The following is an 18,326-nucleotide window of genomic DNA, read 5'->3' on the forward strand; positions in this document are numbered from 1 at the left end:
GGCCTACATGTGTTGTGGGAAAGATGCAGTTGTAACACCATTAGTGTTTGTTGTTTCATTTTGATATATAACATCCACACAAGCTTTTTAATCTACATGACTTTTTTTTTTTTATCTAGAAACGAATCAGACAAGGAGGGTTATACTTTTTCACTTTGTGTGTCTGCCGGACCAACAAAGATTGCACAAAATGGCTTACATTTGCCACAGTTGGCAAATCTCACATTGTTTTAGAGCTGTTGGACTATGTTTTATGTATATAATCTTGTATCCAATTTTAGTTGCTTTACAATTAAAATATCCTGTATGTTACCACATTGCCACAATATGTGTTTACCATTTTTCATTAAAATGAAGCTTAAAATTAAATGAGGGAGGGTAGTGGTGATGGGTGATAATAATGAAATGAATTAATAAAATGATGTGATCATTGTAAAATTCAATAATTTATAGCAGATAAATTTGAGAATATTATTTAAGTTACAGGTTTGTTTAAACAAAATGTGGTACAACACATCCGGTATCCCCAGCGAACCTCTTTTTGAATAATATACTGTAGGTATATCATCCCCTTAATGATTTTTAATGTTCTTAATATTGGGCAGCGAGCCAGTCTCAGCTGTGCTAAGTGTTTAAATTACAGATATTAATCTAAATTGTAAAGCATTTGTCATTTGATAAGCTGACATAATCAATCAGCTGAAAACTCAGACACTATTCATCTGATGTCAGAGGGACAGGAGAAAGATCATTAATTGGTTGGGAGCATATGAGAACGGTCAGGAGCCCTAACTGCGTGACCAAGTTGCAGGATATGTGTAATTAACAGACACATGCTTTGATCTTTCTAGTATTCCCACCTGGAAAGGTTGAAAAGGAGCAGTGTGTCCTCTATATCCGAATGCAGACTTTGGCAGAGACTCCACTCACAAGACGCAAAGTAACTGAGTTGTCAAAAGTATTTAGCAATGTGGAGGTTTCCCCTGTAATAAAACAAATCGGTACAAATCTATGAAACAAACATGTAATTGTGGCAGTAATATTTTACTCTTCCCTCCATCTATCTGTCATTTGTTTCAATAATAATTTGAATGCGGGGCCTTTGTGTATTTCAGTCTTAATGAACCATGTATAGTATGAATATTTCAGTGACCTGCTGTGCATCATTTTCTGGGTTTTGACAAAGGGGTTTTGACACCGGTTTGTGGGATTGTTGGATTAAACATTCATCCGTACTTGTCTCTTAGATTCACTTTATGTATTTAAGCAGGTCTAGTCCTACAGGGTTGCTTGGCATATCAGAACACAATGTGCCTCATCTTGTTTGTTCCTGTCTGATTGGATGTGCTGTTTTGTCTTTGCTAACAGTATGAGATTTGCTTTCTCCAAAATGCACTTGGTAAGTTGCTGTAATATGATTACAGCTAGCAAATATGATCTGTATACTGTATTAAATTAATGACAGTATTTGTTAATTCAGGAAACCTCATTGTTTTAGCATGCACATTGAGGACCTATGATTAATAATAATTATTTTATAATGAAAACTTCTTATTTTTCTGAAATTAAAACAATGATCGTTAGTATACAGTAAAACAGTGTGCTTGCATCATCATTTTGTTTTACTGCTTGTACTAAATTATTTGCAATCAGATCTGCATTAGTAGATTCTAACCTGAGCATTTTTATTGTTTCAATTGCAGACCTCTCCTCAACTGAGCCATTTGCACATATCCTGCCCGAACTCTTATGGGAAACTGTGATGGATTGTTCATCATACTTGTTTTAATTATTCAGCTGTGCAGACAGCACCCTGGGGAGACGTGCTGCGGCGCATTACAAAAAACACACATTCAGTGATATAATCATAATGATGATAATGAAATGTATTTAGAGCACATCAATGCCTCCCTCTCTCTCTTTTCCTCTGCCTCTTGCTGCTCTTGTGGGAGGATATGAGCGCTGTCTGATGCAGAAGAGGCAAGTTTGCTGCGCTCTGGCCCCCGGTGGCTCCTTGTGGAGGCCTGCGGTGCCCTGCACGATGGCTCACCAGAGATTAGCCGTCAGAGCAGAGGGTTTTGCATACCTCATGTGCCGTCAACTGCGAAGGCTTACCTGACAGGTGTTGCTCTCGCTCAGATCTGTTGTGTCCTCCTGAGCTGAAGCTTCGATGGGGCGCCTGTGGGTAGGAAAAACCTTCCTTCCTACTGTCAATCATCACAGGCCACACAGCCAGGCCAAAGCCAAATCTCTCCTCAATGAGAGCTCAATGATGTCTGATCAGTGTGGCACAAAAACACCATGGGCGCTGCTTGAAGAGTCCTTACTTACATATGTCATTGAGCGTTGCAAACTTTTCGAGATCGCAAGTTTTTCTGGGAGTACTATTCTTATCATTGCAAATGGAAGTACTGTGTAAATGTAAATGTTTTCAAATGTAATATTTGGGTTTATTGGGAGTCTCCTCGTTTCACATACTTCCAACAATGCCGTTCACTCCTTAGCGCATCTATCAGTTGACCTGTTTGTTGTGTTTGTATACACTCTCACTGGAGAATTTGTGAAATAAGAACATCTAAGTAGTTTTGTACTGCATCTTGTCCTGTATTAAAGTATGCTGTCAGGTCAAGCTACCTTTAGTTCTCCCCAGAATTGCAGCATATTAACAGAAACAGGGACTTAAGGGTGTTAAAAACAGCAAAAGAGACAAATGAATGATCACATGTATGCGCAGTGATAATAGATTAATAATTCATAGTGCTTTATGATTAATTAAAACAGGCCTCAGGTCCTGTGGCAGGTACAGGCTGAAACACAGTCTGACATTCCCATGCGATCCTCAAAACATCTGAACATCTGAACTCTCTCCCTTCTTCTGTCCCCAGACCAGGTGGAAGACCTGTTCAGATATCTCCAGTGGCAAGCAATCTTTACTTTGGGGACTGTAAGTGCTTGTTTTTTCTTTCTTTCTAAGACTTGCCGGTGTGGGGAGGCGCTGTATATAGTACAATCAAGTGCCTATTTATAGCGAACAGGACACATTGACTTATGAACACATTATGTAATTTATTGACCTCTCCTTCGCTCTTTTGTGTAGTAGCATCCCTGGCTGCTATGCACAAATAATGTTATTTACGGGTGCTGCTCTATGCCATTTATACTGTTTTGTATTGTATATTGTTTTACCCCAATGTGAAACTCTGTTCTAGCAGTTTTGGAACTTTGTATATCAGCACTTCTCTCCTCACTTCTTTCCTTCGGATAAAAGTTTAAGAAAATGAATACATGTAAATGTTTGTATCCTTTATATCGACATCTATAACACTGTTTTTTTCTGTCCTCAGAAAACGGTCCAAGAAAAGAGCAAAGTTATAAAGGGTTCCTGACTATTCCTCTGTCGGATAGTGAACTGTGATTGTCTCTCTGCCTGGTCCTGGCAGCTGGTTGTGGGCAGGGCATGCCCTGTGGCAGTGCTTGGGGAGAGCCGGGAGGACCAGGGCCTCTGCCTGCTTATCTCGCCTGTGCTAATGCAATAAGGCCGGGCCGCCCATATGTCACTTGTGGGAACAGTGGGACTCTGGAGGCTGGCACAGAGAGCCACCACTCCGCTGTTAGATATTAAAGAGGACAGGTCCTCACCGGGGTCTGCCCACAGCCGGACAAAGTAATGGATGGGTTTGGTGATTGGACAGCACTTGGAGCGGCCTGTGTGAACCCGCCAATGAGCAGAGCCAAAAAGATGCAGCTGTGAAAATTCTGGCCTGGAGAGTGTCCTTGACAAGTTTTGTTGACGCATTTTCCATTGGTTACATCTGCTAAAATATATAAAGTGTAATCAGAATAGATGATTAGAACTAGGTCCAGACTCCCATTTTTTTAAAATGGAGGACTGGTGGTGCTCAACAGATCTTTGTGGACCACTTTTAGAAGGTGTGGTCTGATCAACAGGTGACTCTAAAGTTCAATAAACAAGCTTCTCTATTCTGAATCAAGGTGATGATGATGATGTATAGTCCGTTGTGGTTTGAGGGTGGTAGTACATGCCCAGCAGGACAACAGAATGTCCTTCAAAGGAGAGCTCAAGGAAAAGTTTCCTTGCCAGAATCCATCAATGAGGCTAATGGAGAGAATATGGATCAAGGCTGGAAAAAGATAGTGGACTGCAGTGGGGAGAATCAGTACACTTGGCACAAATTGTGGCTTGCTGTACGATTTTCTATGTTTTAATGGATAAAACATAGCCAGGTGGAGCAGTGCAAGATGAGGCTTCAGCAAGTTCACATGACCAGAGCAAATGCTCAAGCTCACTTCTTTTATATATTATACCACACACACTGTGCACAAATGGAACTTGTAGCAATTTGTTACAACCCCTAAAAAAAGAAAGTAGATCATTATGAGAAAGTCAGCAAAAATTTTCTTTTGACATAATGGTGCCTCATTTTCCTGTATGAATATTCCCGTTCATGCTCATGCCAGACTGCTAAACAGGTCACTCTCCTTCCTCTCCTGCCACCCACCTCCCTGGATCTGGAACAAAAGCCAACCTCCCCCTTCTCTCCTGTCTCTCTGTTTTATTGGTGACAGCTGCCGCGAAACAAACTCGCGGAGTGAGAGAAATGATGTGTCAGTGGAAGGTCCTTTAGCCTGCGCCGCTAATCTGTCACACATGGGTTGTTGTTTACTGTTCCTTCGGCTCGCTGACCGGCCGTCGACGAGCGTAGTGCCGTAATGGCGACAGATGCTGACCCGCAGAAGTGTGAATCTTGCCGATTTCCCCCTGCTGCCAACCTGTAAATTACAGCTATCGGGAGTAATTAGACCCGATAAAACCCTTCCAAGCTTCACCCCCCGTGTACCACCCTGACTCGCTCTCTCTCTCTCTCTCGCTCTTACTCTCTCTCTCTTGGCCTGCCAGTGACACGAGATAGGGGGATTTGAGAGGCACAAGGTTGCTGGCATTGACCGATCCCACCGTTAACCTGTCTCTGACACCTTCTCCCCTTATTACTCTGGCACTGCCATCCTCAACAGGCTATAAGGGGCAGACAGTAGACCAGACACAAGAAAAATAAAGCTATGTCTCCACTAAACCTGCACCTGTAACTCTTTCCAGCTACATTAAATGCAGCAAAAGAAGTACATTTTTGCAATCTTTCATAATTTTTGTGCAAGAGTGCGATTTTTATGAGCACTTGAAATGATGCCACTTGGCAAGTCAAGCTGTGCCATTTTTGGCAAGGTGATTGAGCGGAATACGGTGAAAGTCATTGCGTCCATACTGTCCGTACTAACAAAATATTGTCCCTCAAAGTGTTCGATTCACTAAGACCCTGTCTGAGATACCGCCCTAAGACTTTTTAGTCCTTCTCTGAATCTAAACTTTACATGTACACTAGACGTCCCCAAGTAGATGTCAAGTTTGTAATTTGGGACTGAATTTCAGAGGCTTATACCAGTTGGACAATCCCTGACACTACTTAAACTAAGTGTCCTGTAATAATTTGAGTTAATATTGCTGACAACCACAGAAGATAGCCAGTTGTATTTACTCAGGAAAACCCTGAGAAAGGAGAAACCGGCAATAATGTAATGCCCTGAGAAGATGCCTGGCTGTGGGTTGGCTCTTAACCTTTTACCTCTCCATGTCCTCCTCACAAGTCCTGATGCACGTCACTGCCTTCTGGTGCCAGGCCCAGCCATAAAGAAAACAGAGTTCATGGCCCTTTAAGTAACTCACCTAGTGCTAAAGGTCACACAGCCAGGTCTTGTCATCCCCACCCTCTCTGTCTCCCTGCTCCCTCTTCCTCCTCCTGCTCTGCCATCCCTCAGTGCCCACTTCCTGACCATCAGAGCCAATCGCCAACCGCCCTTGCCTCCTCCGCCACCAATGCGGAGCAGCAATCTGTCACCCAGGCACTGGAGGACGCCACCCTGCTGGCCCCCTTCCGCACACCACCGTAATGGCTTCTGGCATCCCACGACAGAAAAAGAATAAGCAAAAATGAAGAGTGAGTGGTGGAGATAGACATGGACAGAGAAGTCTAAAGGGGCAGTTAGTTTAGAATCACCCTTTACTTAGTTTAACTCCCCCTAGCCACTCTCCTCACTCACCTCCGATCTGTAAAGCTCCTGCTCAGCCCCTCCACGCAACCCTGCTTTGGCCCCGTCGCTTTGCACGATACTTCAGTGAATAAATGAGTCGTTTTAATCCGACTGACAAGCTGGCATTGCCTTACCCTGCCCTCCATCTGTACTGGCCGCCAGCTCAGCGGCAGGCCCTGGGCAGCTCCATGTGCCAATCCAACACACACACACACAGCTTATCCTGGCGGCCGCTTCAGGGACAGACGGGATAGAGCTCCATGCGGCTACTACCCATCCACACCAAAGAGCTATTTATATAAGAAAAGGATTAACTGTCACAATCTTTGATGGACAGCAACATGGATTGAAAAGGGCCTTGTTAATTATTCATTGATTTCTGGTTGTTGGGGCATGTGGAATCTTTCTAGCTTCCTGTGTAGTCACATTGTGTTGAGTTTAAGCAGGCAAATTTTAGGGACCTTGTTTAGGTAAGGGGCATCTTGTGACATTCAAATGGTTGAAATATGACTATGTGTTTACTTAGTTTGACGCCTTAAATTAGGTTTGAAAGGCTTTTAACATGGTGTACTTGTTGCTCAGTTGATGGAGCATGATGCTAGCAACGCCAAGACTGTGGGTTTGATTCCCAGGGAACATCTAATAAATTGTGTTCTTTAAAGGTTAGTTCAAAATTCAAAATTCTGTCATTAATTACTCCCCCTCATGTCGTTCCAAACCCGTATGACTTTGGTTCATCTTCAGAACACAAATGGAGATCTTTTTGATGAAATCTGAGCAATTTCTGTCTCTCCTTAGACAGATGCGCAACTGACACTTTGACGCTTCAAAAAGTTCATAAAGAACTCGTAAAACTAATCCATATGAATTGAGCAGTTTAGTCCAAATTTTCTGAAGAGACTTGATCACTTTGTGATGAACAGATTGAATTTAGGCTTTTATTCACATATAAACATTGATCAGTGAACATTAACAAAAGCTCAACCAAAAGATGCTTGGCGTGCAAGAACAAACCTCTTACGGAGGCTCAAACGTGCTGCTTAACACACAAGAATGAACCTCATTGGTTCTTGCTGAAGCTCAAACATGCTGCGTAACACACGAGAATGAACCTCATTGGTTCTTGCTGAAGCTCAAACGTGCTGCGTAACACATGAGAATGAACCTCATTGGTTCTCGCACGTCAAGCGAACATGTTTGAGCTTCCATTTACAATAACTGATGTGTGAGTTGAATGTTTTTGTGAATAAAAGCCTAAATTAAATCTATTCATAATATAAAGCAATTGAATCTCTTCAGAACATTTTGGACTAAACCACTCGATGCAAATGGACTAGTTTTAAGATCTCTTTATGAAGTTTTTGAAGCGTCAAAGTTTCAGATGCGTAGCTGTCAATGGAGGGACAGGAAGCTCTCAGATTTTATCAAAGAAAATAACTTTTTCTTGTTTCTTATTTCTAAAGAATTTTTGTTCCGAAGATGAACTAAAGTGTTACGGATTTGGAATGACATGAGGGGTGAATAATTAATGACCGAATTTTCATTTTTGGGTGAACTTACCCTTTAAATTGTATAGTGAACCTGAAATGTCAGGAAATGTAGAAAACTACAGCTATAGGGGCTTACAGTATGCAGCACATTACCCAGAATAGTGAATTTTTTAATACTTTAATATGTAGTAAAACTACAAACTTTGATACATTAACTACATCAAATGTAAGAAATATTTGACGATAGGCAGCTGAAATATTGGAAATGAATGCATGTTAATGTGGCCGTGAGCTGAATGATGCTTCAAATAAATTTAAATCTGTTTTATAAAGAAATTTGTTTGTCAGTCAATCAAAAGCTTTCAGCAGTGCTGAGATATAAATATTCATAGACTTAACCCACGTACCTAGTCATATATCTAACATATTTGAGTTGGGTAAAGTCAGATCCTAGAGGACTTGAAATGTTAATTAACCACGAAAAGGTCATATCAGATAATATAGACAATAGATTTTCATCCTTATGTTGCACAGTATTTAGCAGTACAAGCTTGATCCAAGTAAAAGTGTCTAAACCAGATTTTAGAGAATCACACATTCTCTTGCTTCCACTCAGGGGTTAATTCTGCTCTGTTGTCCTTGGCACACTGTGGGCATACTGCAGCATGGCATAGTTCTCTCTCTCTCTCTCTCTCTCTCTCTCTCTCTCTCTCTCTCTCTCTCTCTCTCTCTCTCTCTCTCTCTCTCTCTCTCTCTCTCTCTCTCTCTCTCTCTCTCTCTCTCTCTCTGCCTCTATCCTCTCTATCCTCTCCCAGCAGTGGGGGGTGGACAGAAACACTGGCAAATGAAGGCACTGAAACCCTCTGCTCCATTTCCTCTCTACTCTCCACTTGTCTCTCTGTTTGCTTTGCTCCCTCTTCTCTCTTGGCCAGGTGGCACCTCTTAAACATGGCCCAGGAACGTTTGAGTGGCCGATTAAGCACGGGGCTTTTCTCCTGTGTAGCAGTAATGAGTCAGGTGAGAAAGGGTGTAATCTGTGTCAACCATCTCACCATCGATTTCTGTTTTCACACTGATTTAGGACAATATCACATTTGAAAATTAAAAATCTGTGATTATTTATTTACTCTCAAGTTGTTCCCAAACCATATGACTTTTTTCTTCCGTTTGAATGCAGTAGGAGAAGTTTAGCGGAATAAGGGCTCTTTTCTACTATTATACTATTCTACTTTTATAAATAGGTAGTATAATCTTTCCTTCCACTGTAGCTCAAATCTCTTTAATGCTTCTGATTATTCAAGTGTGTTGTGTCCCTATCAGGTACATTGGAAGAAACAATAGAGTTAAGCATATCTGGATTTTGGGGAAGGAAGATTTTCAGCGCTTTAGATTTAGTTTCGTCCCTCACACAACACTAACGTGAATGGTTTCATGAAACTTGGAGTATAACATTAGTGTCATGGAGTGCATGGGTGACATTTATAGAATTTTATGGTGCTTTTTGTGTTCTTTTTCAAGCATGACACCCACTGGCTGCTGTATGAAAATGTGTTCTGTGTAAATGATGACAGAATCTTCATTTTTCTGTGAACTACTACTTCAATGAGAAAAACACAAAACAGATCAGCACTGTTTCGCGCATTACCACTCCAATGTGAGACTTCCTGCCGAGCCAATGATGGCTTAGTGTCACAACACGAGATCATGACTGTTTGAGTAGCCAGTGCTAAACCGCAGCTGGTGACTTTCTGCCTTTTGATGATGGGTGTTCACATCAGAAGGGCTTGTAAACAGAACGGGGTGTTTAACAGCCTTTTGTTGAAAAGCTGATCTATCCTTATTTGCATGGCAGTACCAGTACTGTGCCGCAAACTGTTAGCTAAACTGTCGGTTGTTTGTTCTTCTGCGAGGCACTCGTAATAAATCTTAGTAGGGGTTGACAACACTCATATTTAACAGCCGTGGCGTGATGAAGCTTATGGGGCTTTTTTTGAAGTACAGCAATAGAAGTTCTTTTCCTTTATAGTGGCGTCCAATCAACTTCCAGAGACCAAAAAGCACATCAATTGATTATTTAGGTTAGACCATGACAGCTGTGTAGCAGCAGAGCCCAAATAGAAATAAATCATTGACTTTTTTTCTCAATTAAGTAGGTTAATATCTGAAAATGGCATGTAATGTTTTATTTAACTTTGGGGCAGGGACAGTGAAAAGGGCCAGCACATGTTATGGAGAGCTGAGGGAGGCGCAGTGAGTTTCATTTGCTCAAATGATACCCGCCCCTTAGGCCATTCCATATTAAACAAGTGCTTTGTAAGTGTGCCGTCATTACTATTCATCACAAATAAATACTTAAGCACAGAGAGCTTAGTGCCCCGCTGTTATACAGTTCTTCGTTATTACTGCGGCCCGGCCGTCTGGCTGCTTGCTTGGCTGCACTGTGCCCAGACTCTTCCTGTGTCCTTCAGCCTTCTGGAACAAGAGAAAGAGAGGGAGGGTGACATATATGCCTGTCCAGCTTTCCTGCCAGTGCCCTTTAAGCAGGTAAGCTGCCAAGTTATGTGTCTCATGGGCTTTGCTGTCCACAAACTGCGCTCTCATACCCCCTTCTCTCTTTTTCTTTTGCCCGCTTTCTGTCTTTCCTGCTTGCTTTCTCTCATGCATACACATCTAAAATCTCATTTTTCTTACTCTTTATTCACCTCCCTGACATAACCAGGAAAACACAGACTTTGCAGAAGAAAAATGCACAAGCACCATTGAGGGTGAATACATCACCTGCAATATTCAAGTTATTTGTCAATTAATAAAACTTGTGTGGTGCCCACCTAACTATAGTAAAATCACAGTAATTGCCTTAAAGGTGCATTGTGTAATATTTCTGAGGAAATATTCTGAGGATCTATTTACAATATAAGATCCACAACTATGTGGTGTATAAAGACCTTGCATAATGAAACGGTGTGTTTTTATTACCTTTGAATGAGACATTTATATCTCTATAACCGCGGGCAGCCCCTTCTATGGAGGTCGACATATTGTGTCGTCATGTTTCTACCGTAGCCGACAGCGGACAAACAGTGCTACAGAGCGCGTTTCGTCACTACCTTGAAAAAGAAGTTGCCCGTGGTGTATGAAGACCTTACTTAATGAACCGTTATATTTGTATTACCTTAGAACAGGAATCTCCAACCCTGCTCCTGGAGAGCTACTGTCCTGCAGACTTCAGTTCCAACCCTGTTCCAACACACATGCCTGATTTTATCAAGTAACCCTGAACAGCTTGATTAGCTGGTCCAGGTTTGTTAGATTGGGGTTGGAGCTAAACTCTGCAGGACAGTAGCTCTCCAGGAGCAGGGTTGGAGACCCTTGCCTTAGAATGAGCAGTTTCTATCTACATACACCGCGGGTCCCCTTACATTGAAATTCGCCGACATGCTTTTGATGTTTGCTGTAATTTGTTTACGTCACATCGTGCCATGACTGCTATGTTGCTCGGAACTGCACCTATGAATTTCACCCACTGTTGTACTTGTGTATATGGTTGTGTGACAATAAAAGGATTTGATTTGATTTGATGTTTCTATAGTACCCTAAACGGACAAACGGGTTTCGTTACTATGTTGCTCTTCGTGCAAGAAAGCAAGCTTAGTTCAGCGAATAAAACACTGACACAATGATGAACAAGTAACAATAATATTCACAATAACAAAGTTTTACTGAATAATTAATTAAACATAATTTCTTAATTTATCCATGTAAAGAAATCTCATTGCTGAACTGGCTACTCTCTGCTGCCTCAGACTACGACATATTTTCCTGTCGGCCACCATAACTTTTGTTGATTGCAATTCGTAACCTCACAACTAGATGCCGCAAAAAATCACACACTGTACCTTTAAGTGGGTTATTACTTTTATAAAAACATATAGTTATTCTATTTGCCTTTGCTGATTATTGGCGGTGTCTGAAACCTTAGGCATCTGCCTTGCTGCCTTGTCAGGTAAAGTTGCTATAAAACAGAAGTATAGTGACAGATCCAGGTAAGTGACAGATCTTCTGTATAGTGGCGTAGGCCTAAATGTCCATTGGTTGTTAAATGGGCTGGAGACAGATCTGTAAATTAAACATGCATGGATGAATCGTTCACAATGTTCAATAAGGTGCTATTTGAAAAGAGATAGGAATTTTCATAAATATCCCTCAAGCACCCTTTTCCTTCTTTCCACTGAACCACATAAGATATTGGGATAGTCAGTGCCAACCAGACGAATGCAACTTATTTGACAAGATGTTACGCAAATATTGCATTTCGGATGTGACTTGTTGCCTAACCTACCTCTTTATAATTTATAAAGCTTTTGGACATAGATTATCCAGTAAACGGAGAGCAATTATAGTCAGCTTACAATGAAACAGAGCTCATCCAATCAAAATGTACAACTTTTATATTTGGTCCCCCAAATCTTGAACAGTTGGTTACATCTTTGACAAGCACGCACACAAAGACTAGACACTCCCGGAGTAGGCCAAACTCCAATCCCTCTTTGCTATGTGTTTTTTGGAAGGTGATCTAGCTCATTCTCTTCCCATCCGTCGCAGGCAGCAGAGTACGCTGGGCTCGGTTGGCCATGCTACCGGCTGGCTGGCAGAGTTTGGCTCGTGGACTGTGCTCTGGATGTGGGCTGATGAATTGCAGGCACGATGCGGGCCGGCAGCCGGCGAGGAGAACCACCAAGCGGCCGTCAGGCCCCATCAGCATCTACCTCTGTGAAGGGGAAATTGTGAAGACAGCACTGACAACTTAATTTAACACCGAGCTAGAGTGAGACTGCGCACTGGATAATTGATAATGCTGCCACACACACACACACACACACACACACACACACACAAATAGGCGCGAAGACCCAAAGCGTCCTGTCAGAGTGACAGTAGAGATAACTAATTCTTTGCTGAGACTACCCTATTGTATTTAGGATAATAATTTCTTTCCATCCAAAATAATTTAAAACAGACTATTTAACAGACAAAACATAGTTATAAAATTCAGCTTGCAGATATAGTTAAAGGGATAGTTCACCCCAAAATTAAAATGTTGTCATTACTTACTCCCCCTAAAGGTGTTCCAAAACTGTATGAGTTTATTTCTTGTGTTGAACACAAAAAAAGATGTTTTAAAGAATGTTGGTAGCCAGACTGCACCCGTTGACTTCCACAGTAGGAAATATAAAAATACTGTGGAAAACATTGGGTGCTGTCAATTGTCTGGTTAAATTAAATGCCATTACACGTACAAATTTCAGTAAATCCAGTGGTTATTTCATCCCCAAAAGCACATTTATCAGTATATTAGTAGGCCTATACTCTGTAAACATGACTTTGTTTCCTGTCAGACTAATTACATTTTTTTTTAAACCGGTGTGTCCTTCTCCCGGAAGTCCATAAGGTCAGCCAGTTAGATTGGAACTGCCTATTTTGACCGTCTCTACCATTCTGTGTCCAATTTGCATCAGATGGTCAGTGAACAGACTGTGGGAGGTCTATAGAAATAGAAATCTTTTATATTTCATATTTATTCATTTTGCACTTGATTTTATCCATTTGCAGCACATTCAAAGTAGAATTTGCATCTTATCAAAAGGATAATAATAACAACGAGCATCAGTTTAATTCTTCAGCTGTAGTGCTTTAAACTGACATTGTGTTTACGTCTTTTTTCGTCAATGAAACCAAAATTCTAGAAGCTGGAATTCACATACATGTTTTTTTAAACAGCCATTTCTTTTCTCCTGTGAGCGATGGATTCGATAAACTTGCAGGTGGAGATGGAATGCAAGCTTTTCCCGTGGGCCTAACACATATATGCCGTTCTGAAATATTACATCAGTTTTCGTAGATAAGCAAGAGCGGAGTGTGAAGGCTTTGAACAGACCTAGCCTGGTCCCTCCTCACACTTCAGGCAGCGTACAGCACCGAGAACTAAATAAAACCCAGGCCTAGCGAATCCCTTCAGCGAGTCAGGCAGCCATAATCCCCTTTTAATTTCCTTTTGGAGCCTTCGCCAGGGCTCCGTCTAAAGCCGGCTGTCCGTGATGAAACAGTGGCCCTGGTGACAGTGCAGGGCTATGGGGGTCTTTACGGGGATCCAGGAGAGGAATATACAATAACCAAGCGAGGTCTTTTCAGCCTTTATACGGCCTGCTTTCTGTTTGCCCAGCACTCCGAGGGGGATTTTCTGTGTCATACACACATACAAACACACTCTCTCCCTTCTACCCCTCACACACACACAAACACACTCTTCCGTCTGCGCGCAAGGCTTTGCAGACACACACTCCTTTGGAAGCGGACCCAAGGTAAAGTTTCTCTCTATAAAGCTATTTATATCTTAATTTATACAGGTTGGCTTTGATGTATGGGTCACACGGCCCGTTCCGCTCAATCCCTCTCAATCCCACAATGCCCAGTGTAATATTTCCTCTTGAACAGCAATTTATTTTTCTCCTGTTGAGGAGTTATTTAAAAGAAAAGGTCTCATCATTAAAATGTATGCTTTTGCAGCACGGCTGAGCTAAAGGGCAGCCGGTGAACGCGACGCACTCCCTGTTCTCCAGCTGAAACAGAGACGAGTCCATGCAGACCGGCACAACCAGAGAGAGAGAGCGAGAGAGAGCACATCTTTGTAACATATTTGCCCAAAAGGTGGGTTCAGACTAACAAAATGGAGAGGGTTAAAGTTGTCCCGGGAGATGAATGGATTTTTCGTGACATTTATCGTTGTACGGGGTACCGTATAGGCTATCTCCCACGTTATATTACTGAATGTGAAGTTTGCTGTGGCGGCGTGCTCTCACACACTTTCAGATACGTCTTATTTTAAGTATCTAGTTGTTTTACTTTCATAGTGGGAATTCTTTCCATAAAATGTCTTTGGATGCAGTGTTGTATGTAGCCCTCTCATCACCTGAAGACGTTCTCCTGCTTGAGTCTGGCGTTTTATCCCATCCACCAGCTGAAGTAATTAAAGGGTTATTAGTAAACAGATACTCATGCTCACTTACCACTGCCAACTGTCTCATACCATCTGCTGCCGGTGTGTGTGTGTGTGTGTGTGTGTGTTTGTTTGTGCACATCTATCTATCTATCTATCTATCTATCTATCTATCTATCTATCTATCTATCTATATGTCTGCTCTACATTTTAATCTATAATTCTATTCATCCAGTATCTATGTTTGTCTGCTATACCTTTTAATCTATCTATCTATCTATCTATCTATCTATCTATCTATCTATCTATCTATCTATCTATCTATCTATCTATCTATCTATCTATCATCTGTCTGCTCTACCTTGTCTGCTCTACCTTTTAATCTATCTATCTATTTATCTATCTATCTATCTATCTGTCTATCTGTCTGTCTGTCTGTCTGTCTGTCTGTCTGCTCTTCCTTTTAATCTATCATTCTATCTATCCATCCATGCATGCATGTCAGATCAAGTCATCCATGTTTAAGTGTGTGTGTGTGTGTGTGTGTGTGTGTGTGTGTATGTGTGTGTGTGTGTGTGTGTGTGTGTGTGTGTGTGTGTGTGTGTGTGTGTGTGTGTGTGTGTGTGTGTGTGTGTGTTTACCTATGCTGTGGTTCTAGCGCTGTGTTTATTCCATGGCAACCATTACTTTTTTATTGCATTTTCAGGCAACTGCATTTTCTCGCTTTGCCTGTATCCTCCACCTTGCCTCTCCACCCCCTCCCTTCTCCCCGTCTCCAACCTCGCTGTTTTTTTTTTTCTGTAATATTGAAGGGATTAACCCTGCTGGCCCTTTGGTGGTTACTGTTTCATTTTATTCTTATTAAAATCTTAAGAGCCTTCTTTAATATTCCTGCATGATACTACTTCAATAATCTAGCTCTCTTCCTCTTTCCCTTTGTGTATTTGTGAGCACCTTTGAGTGTGTGTGAGTGTGTGTGTGTGTGTGTGCGTGTGTGTGTGTGTGTGTTTCTTTTCTGCCTGCTATGTGTTCACAAGTGCACAGCTGTCGATAACCAGTGAGCAGCGTGTAATAGATATGATTATGAACATGTGCTTGAATTTGTTCACATTTATGTGCATGACAATGATTATATTTTATAGTAATCATAATGATCTAAATTCACGATCTTTATACAATGCATGACAGATGTAATGATTTATCGTTTTTTTTTTCAGGCCTTCAGCTCACCCGCAATGCTATAATACTCCTGTTCAGCAGCAAACTGCGATCTACAGAAGACTGCATTGATTTTGTGACACCTCAGGTTTGAGTAGAGTAGTGAACATGAATACTGTTGTCACAGCAAAGCTTGCTGGATCACTCTCTCATTTCTGCATCAGTTTCCATGACCTGAGGCAGATTATGTAGCAATGTGTGTTTTCTAGCACAAATCACAGAGAGTCTGAAGATGTGCTGAGAGTTTCCATTTCCATTATCAAATTCAATGTCTTTGTCATCTAGTGACTGTCATCTGTCATTCAGTGATCACTTCTCCTCCATTTACTGTACAACATTTTTAGGTTTTGAAAGAAAAACTATATTCAAGTTTAAAAATAAATAGTTAATCATCTTATGTTTATTTTTAAATGATTTAACTTTTTTTTTAATTAAAAGATTATTTAAATTAATTTAATTCAATTTTATTTTGTTCATCTTATACATGTCTGTTCCTTAGCACACCTGTTTTGGGTTGGAGGATTAAATTTAGATTTTCTATCAAATGTTTTTTTTAACTACCGGATTTTTCTTGCAATTATCGTACACTTTTAACTCTTGTTTTTCTCATCACTAATTTTATTCCATGTCAGTATTCATGACTACTGTGTTGTATTTTAAATTTTTCGTAAAATGGCACATTCTCTGATCTATAAGTGCCACTGTCACAGCTGTTTGCTGGAACGTCAGAACTCTATTGCTGTCTGCAAAATGTAGTGACTCACCCAAAACTTTTAATTCATGCTTCAAAAGCTAGTTATTGTGTCAGGAAATAACACATTTCTTGTTTTTTCAACTTTTATTTTGTTTTGACACTGACTGCTTTCTATACTATAAAAGAATGTCAGTTTTGTCTAGCTGAATGCTCTTGTGTATCACACTGAGCTTTTTAGAAACAGATTACAACAGAAGGTAAAAGTTTACTAGTAACAGTCAATACTGTAGTTAGCATACAGAAGGAAAATGAACATCATACAGTGCAATTCACAGTTGCCTGTTCATTTTTACACACTCTGTTATGTTTTCCCCTAACACCACCACCACCACCACACATTCTTACATATCTTCCTATTGCTCTTCCACGGAAAGCAACTGTGAATTTTCAGTTTACATGTTACACATTTCTACAAAAATAAATGTACTGAATACAAATGTATTATTTAGTACTGCTGTAGCTGCTGCTTTTTAGGGATGTGACGTTCCTCCATGTTCAAAAATGGTTGTGATTGTGCCGGGCAGACTCCATATATATGCTTCCAAACTTGATTGGTTGATTATTAACACTGTGATTCCTATTTCATAACAATGACAGGTTATTTTCCAATTTAACAGACATTTCAAACATTCCATGTCAAAGTTTGAATCAACTCACCAGTTTTGATCAACAAGCCCTGTGCATTTAGTTATTGTGCAAATTGTCGACAATTTTGCACACATGTGCCAAAACATGCAAATTAGAAATAAGACATTCAAATCTGATGTGAACAAGAACAAAAAAAAAACTCGTTCAGAAATCTGAATTTATTGTTTTGAGGGAAAAAACGAGCCAAAGCGATTGAGAAAAGCTGTACGATTAAAGAAACTCCTTTTATTTAAATTACTTCAACTGCTCAATAAGCCTTGCTCAAGAACACGGTAATGTACAGCCCTCCCACCCTCATGTACTGTATTTTAATGCTTGTAAAAGACAAGGATATTTCTCCTCTCTATTCACTGGCAAACAGAAACCAATTCCTCCGCCCCCCCTCCACATCCACCGCACAGAGGTCGAATTGTCAAAATGACTCTTTTTATTACAGTTCATAAACACAGATTCCCCCAGTGGCCTTGAGAAATTTCACATAAATTTTGATCAAACAGACGTCAGCTTTCTTGGTTTTAAGCACCTGTCACAACGTGCGAAAATAGGTCTGCTCAATCATAAGCAAAGAAAACAGTGGGAAAATAGAGCAAATGCCACAGCGTCACTGTTATATTAAGTCATTATTGTCCAGAATACCCAGGGAATGGATCTCATATGATACAATAAGTTTCTCTTTCATTGATTTTTTTTCTCTCTCCGAATCTCTTGTATGAATTCTTCCTCTCTGGTAAACTTTGTGGCTTATAGTTAATGAGTCAGAATTCACTGGTGCGTTTATGAGCCCTGAAAATAGACAGTAGAGAGGAGTGTGAGGGAAAAGGTCTTGTGTATGTCTCTCAAATCCCTATGGCTGTATTGCTCATGGCTAATGCTTTGCCCCTTCCATTTAAATCTTTTGAGGAGTGACAGCATGAAGCCCTTCTTGATCATAGGTCCACACAAGATATATAAAGTTTATAAATATGGTATTATTTGTATATTAATTAGTAGTTGAACGCATTATTCAGTTTATTCAGCCAAGAATGCTATTCTGCTGCATTCCTTGGAGTGTTCATGAGAGTTTAACAGAGAAGTATCAATCAGAGTCAATCTTCGTAAAATTCAAATTCAACTTCCT

At 40.7% G+C, this 18,326-nt stretch overlaps 1 long non-coding RNA gene across 1 annotated transcript; it reads left to right on the forward strand.

The window, feature by feature from the left end:
* Positions 1–13,540: 13,540 nt before the first annotated feature.
* Positions 13,541–16,218, forward strand: LOC143740684 (uncharacterized). Its single transcript, XR_013204873.1, has 3 exons — positions 13,541–13,954; positions 14,160–14,300; positions 15,807–16,218. It is a non-coding gene; the product is annotated as an uncharacterized LOC143740684 (long non-coding RNA).
* The last annotated feature ends 2,108 nt before the right edge of the window (positions 16,219–18,326 follow it).

The sequence above is a fragment of the Siphateles boraxobius genome, unplaced genomic scaffold (genome assembly GCF_051911475.1).
Source record: "Siphateles boraxobius isolate OS27281-9 unplaced genomic scaffold, OSU_SipBor_1 18, whole genome shotgun sequence".
Lineage (NCBI taxonomy): Eukaryota > Metazoa > Chordata > Actinopteri > Cypriniformes > Leuciscidae > Siphateles > Siphateles boraxobius.